This window comes from Theobroma cacao, chromosome 5 (assembly GCF_000208745.1).
Source record: "Theobroma cacao cultivar B97-61/B2 chromosome 5, Criollo_cocoa_genome_V2, whole genome shotgun sequence".
NCBI lineage: Eukaryota > Viridiplantae > Streptophyta > Magnoliopsida > Malvales > Malvaceae > Theobroma > Theobroma cacao.
Window position 1 is genome coordinate 14,548,114 of NC_030854.1, and position 6,000 is coordinate 14,554,113.

Below are 6,000 nucleotides of genomic sequence, written 5' to 3' on the forward strand. Positions count from 1 at the left end.
GAGGAAATGAAATTGAAGAAATATAGCACTTTTAAAAATAGAGCCTATAGTGCTAGTCTTGTAAAGGAATTTTATGCAAGCATATCATTAGATGAGAGTGAACTTGAGGAACTTGAGGATTTAAGTAATTATGGTTTAAATGTTTTCTTAAATGGAAAAGAGTTTGTGGTGACTATTATAGATTTGGGAAGTCTGTTGCAGATTGAATGTGAAGAGGGTAGTTATGAAATTCTTGAGAATTATGATCCTTTATCTTTACGAGAGATAATCATAGGAAAGAAAGAAAGATATTCCTCCAAGAGTTATGCTAGTCTTATCAAAAGCCCTCACCTTTGAATCCTACATTACTTTATTGTTGCAAATATTCATGGGAGAAGTGGCAGTTTTAGCTATGTAAGTCTTCAGGACATGTGGCTAATGGAGCATGCCTTCTATGCTGCTCCATTCAACTTGGGTCGATTCATGATTAAAAGGATGAGAGGAGCTTGTCAAATTGATAAAGTAAATATGCCTTACGGGAATATAATCACCTCACTGGTAAAGAAAAAGGGGATATAAAGCTCAAGGTATGAGAATGATCAAGTAAAGAGCAAGGACTAAGCAATTTACCTTGGAAGTCTGCCAAATATAGGATACAAACTTGAAGGTGAACAATTTGTTAAAACCCCCAAGGGCTCTGCAATCCCTGCTCAGACAAAGATAGTCCCCTTCCAAATCTCTAACAACATGATTTTGAACTTACTAATGAGGATCGATGGAAAACTCACTGATCAGTCAGCAAAGATGCAGCAAATTGAAAAGAAATTAAAAAAATTAGAAAATATGATAAAGAAAAAAGGAAAGTTTACTATTGACCATGCAGCTAAAGACACCTCTACAACTACTTGTCCAACACAAGCTGGACAAGCTGCTAAAGATCTTGTCTTCCAAGCTGAAGGTCAATCTAATCAACCAAGAAAATCCCCCTCTCTAAAGCCCCAAAATGAAGAAGAATCTAATGAAGGCACTGAAATACTTGGATCTTTTTATGATAACCCTCCACTTGAGGAACCTCAGCCAGAACAGCCTTCTCCTCCTAGCTCTGAAGAAGTATCAATCATGGATGTTTTTCATCAAATGGTCAAAGAAAAACAAGCAGAGAAAGAAACAGGAAAAGCCAGAACTCAAACATCAGCATTAGCAAGGAAGTCTCCTGAATTGGTTCACACTGCCAAAGAAAGTGAACTTGCTGATAAAGAGCAAGAGCAAGCAGCTACATCCACCAAAGCCAAATCCCAACCAACTGGCAAAGGTAGAAAAACCATGGCCACTAAGACAAAAACCATCAGAAGAAAAAAATCCTCAAGGCTGGCTGACAAAACCAAGCCTTGCTACCAAAACTTCCACTCAGGATCTAGTACAAATCTCAGACACATCCCTTACTAAATCCTCATCATAAAGAGCTTCCCCTACATCCTCTCCAAAACCCCTTGCTGTCCACTATGGAACAGATGAATCAACACCCTCAGAATCTTCATAAGCTCATTGATGCTCACTTTTTGATAATGACAAAAAGGGGGAGTAATAGAAAGCTTAAGTGAAATAGGAAAATTAGGGGAGACAAAAGGTAAGAATGATCTAGGGGTAATTTAGGAATTAAGCTATTTTTGTTTTGCTGATAGTTGAACATTTGAATTTGACTTTGCTGTTTATGTTATTGTGTTGAAAATTGTAAGCTGATGGTTAAAAATTTAAATCTGTTCTTGATATTTATGTTATTTTGACTGCCACTGTTTAAAGATTGGGTACTGATATTGGGCTATTATGCTGATAACTAATTTTTGTTATGATATTTTGAATGGAATTTGGTTGAGAATGGGTATAAATGTTGATATTTTTGTTGGATGGTTTATGGCATTTAGTTTTGGAATGAATAAGGTCTGAAAATAATATGACAGACAGTTAATTACAACATTGATAATATCTAAATATATATCTGTCATTTATTTTTTTAGGTAATAAAAACTTACTGAAGTGAATAATAAAATCATGCATACTCTAAGAGGGAGCACTCACTCAGGGGGAGAAATCCTCTTTTTGTGCAAAACAAAATAGAACTAATAGACATTGTGCTGTTAATCAAGGAATGTTTTGTCATCATTAAAAAGGGGGAGATTGTTGGTTCCATTAGGTTTTGATTATAATAAAACATTCCCATTCATTTATGTCTAACTATGCTACTTGAGTGTGCATGATGGAAAATGTATGATAACAATAAATTTATCACTAAAAAGGAAATATCAAAACTCAAAAATAAAGATGGATAGTTTAGAAACAGAACCAACTTAATCGACTAAGAGATATTGTTAGCCGACTAAATGCTTACTGCTAAAAGCTGAGTTCAGAAACAGAATTGACTTAATCAACTAAGAGCTTACTGCCTTAAAATGGGATTAGAAGATAGAACCAATTTAATGATTAAGAGCTCTCTCTCTAAAAATTTGAATTTCAAGCTAGAAGATAGATTAACGGCTATAACCAACACTAAACTATTTCCAACGGTCAGAATCTGTCAAGCACCCATCAAAGATGTTTCTTCAAGAATAAAAACCTTTCCCAATGGCAAAGAACAAGATCCAAGGCTTCTAAGAACAAAAAAAGCTCAAAGACCAGCAAAAACTCTCTGCATTCTTTTTGCACTTCACTCTTATCCTTGTAAAAGATTCAAGCACTTCACTTTGTACCACTTAGATCAAGTTAGTGATCATAAGTACACCTTTATTTCTCTTCTCCTTGTATATTTAGAGTGTGCGAGACACTCTAAGGGAATTTATTCAAGCTTGGATTGCTTGATTAGGTGTATAGGTTCTAACTTAGCCTAGAAAAGTTAGTTTGGGTTTTGGTTGATCTCAGGAAAAACCATTGTAAAAGGTTGCAGCTGAGCCTGCTAAAAGCCATTGTAAAGCTTGGTGGGAGCTTGGGAATTCCACCATTTTTAGTGACTTGATTTGGAAAATCCTTGGTTGAACAATCAAGGTAGTGGATGTAGGTATTTGACCGAACCACTATAAATTGTTGAGTATTGTCTGCTTTATTTGTAATTTTCTTTTTCATTCATTCTTAAACCATTCCCTCATCTTGCATCGAATCAACCATTATTGATCTTAAACTTGCCATCAATTTAGAGCCAATTTTAGTAAGAGCCAAAAAGTGCTATTCACCCCCTTCTAGCACATGTACTTGGGACCAACAACCTTGATGAAGGAGATTGAGTTAGACCTTGAATAAAATAGTGTATGGTAGAATGCACTTAGTTGATTAGGTGGTTTGATTTGCATATAGGGTAGACATACACCTATAAGCCATATGTAGCCAAAATCAGGGCACAAACTTAACAAATCCTTCTTTAATTTAATTTGCATAGACATATAAGTAAATTAATTGAAATAGGTATTTTTATGAGAAACTCGACAGAGACTTGTATATAAATTATGACTCTAGGTTAGCAACTTGATCTATTAAACTGAGTTAAGAGAGAGAGACAATAATCAGATGAAGTGTTGAGGAACATCATAATCTTAGGTCTGGTAGTTGATTGAAGTTTCAGTTTAGTAGTGTTAATTTCTCTTTTTAATAATTTTAAAATTTGGTTGTTTGAATGAAATTAGGGTGTGTTAATTTTAGTAGTTAATAGTAGGAATTAAAACAATTTTCCATGGGAACGATACTCTATTCATTACTCTTTTACTTGTTAACGATACGTGCACTTGCGTGAGAAATCAACAATAGTATATGAAGTGAAATTCCATATACCTTATGAGATGAGTAAGTATGTATGTGATGTACATTCCAAATACTAAATGCTATAAGTATAAGAGTTTAACGACTACAATTGATTCTACTCACAAGGAGTGTAGTGACGACTTCACTCTTATGATGCATCATAAACACGCAAGGTGAAATGGGTTTATACATTTTCAGCCTAAGATTGATGGGACTTGTACCATCACAATGTGTGAGTTTAATGTTAATGGAATGATTATGATTATTATCTTTATGATATGTGCATGTTAAGTTCATCTTGATTAACGTTTAAGATCCACAATCTATGTTGGCATGAGAATGTGATTAGAGAAATGAAATGAGTTGTAAAGATAGTCCCAAGTGGTAAGGGGACTTAAGGAATGGCAAACATACATAATTTTGCTCGAAAAATAGAGTTTCAAAGGCTATTGATCAATACATGTAGAATATCTATTGGTACACAACATACAGAATGCTACAAGAAGCATTCTGCTTCAAATCTATCGATAGATGCTTATCATATATCGATAGATGAGTACTAGAATTGTATGTATTGGCTTGTTGGAAAGCTTTTTAAAGGTAAAAAGATTTTCCAATGGTTATTCATACTTGTTTACATCATATATGCTCTGTAAATGTGTTTAAACGCCATGTTTCATGAGATTAAATGTCAAATTAGTTATAAATGGCATGGGATTATAAGTGCATGATTATGAAACATTCTTATCCCCTAGCCTGTCCCTTTCTCGTATCCACTCAAGAAGTTTTTGTGACCCACACGTTATTTTCCCTTTTTATTTTGTCATAGATCAGTGATAGTAGTCTGATAGTAGCCAGTGTCACGGATACAAGTGTTGGTAGGTGTCTAGCAATTGCTGACGAGTCAGTATTTGATTATGTTTATGGATTACTAATATATTTTGCTAATGTAGCCTTCTTGGGGATTTAAATCATGCTAAGATCACTTTAATTGAAACTAATCTAGAAAAACTACAAGAGAAATTTTGACATACCTGAAAGTTTACTTTCTTTGGTGGAGTCTTCCTTAGCTTTTTTTTTTTGTACACCAACTATAACTTATCAAACCATAGTAGCATAGTTGTCTTACCTTTAATGGTGATCCACATAATGATTTGTTGAAATCTCTTCACTAAGAGTGTGTGAATCCTTATACCAAAGTTTGTGTTAGAAAACTCTCAACTTTGAGCTCCCTTATGTTTATCTACTTTTGGCTGTGATCATATCTCAACACATAAGAAAATAAAATAGAACTCTTCCATATACAAGAGGCGGCCAAGGGATTCTTTTATAGAATGAATTGACCTACTTTATATTCAACAAGGATTATAAAATGTCTTGGGCTAATTGGGCCTTTATTTAATACTCCATCAAATCATATTTGATTTAGCTCAATGCTTAATTGGATTAAGCCTCTATATATTTAATTAGATCACATCCAATTCAACTCAAATTAATTTTGACAATTCACCTTATGTGTGTGTCAAGCCCTACTCTATGATATACTTGTCATGTCATTCATGTGCTTGATAGAAAGTATGCATAAGTGAATGTATCAAAAAATCGTTAAAAATCGATATTGTGCCTAGTGGTACAACTAAGTTGATTTAACCCTCGAACTAGTTCAAATAAAGATTTTAAGATGCAATTGAGAGTTATTGAATCTTAGAATGACTTAATATGGTGATTCAGAGTTCGGGGATTGATTTGGAGTTAAATTGGAATTTTCATAACGTAGGGGTAAATTGGTCATTTTTCCACTCGAGGGCAAATTTGGGATGGTGGATGAAATTTTGATCAAGTTTGACTATTTGGAACATAATATGAGCTTGAGAAGTGAAAAAAATTTTAATTCCGATAATTTTTCGAACATAAGGGCAAAAAAGGTCATTTCACGTGTCCACAAGGACGTAATTAGAATTTTTGAAATTTTACACCACCTTGACACTTGTCAAACCTATGAAATTCATTTTATACTTTGGATAATTGAGGGACTTTATGTGGTGGAGAAGAAATGCTTAATTATTAAGTTTTATGTGTGGACCAATCACATGGTGACAAGTGTCAAGCTTTAATATTATTATATTTTCCTTTATAAACACAACTAAAACTCTCTCATCTCATTTCTCTTGGCCGGCCAAGGCAAGAACAAAAGGGAAAAAGCATAGAACAAACCCTAGAGAAGAAAATCAAGAGAAA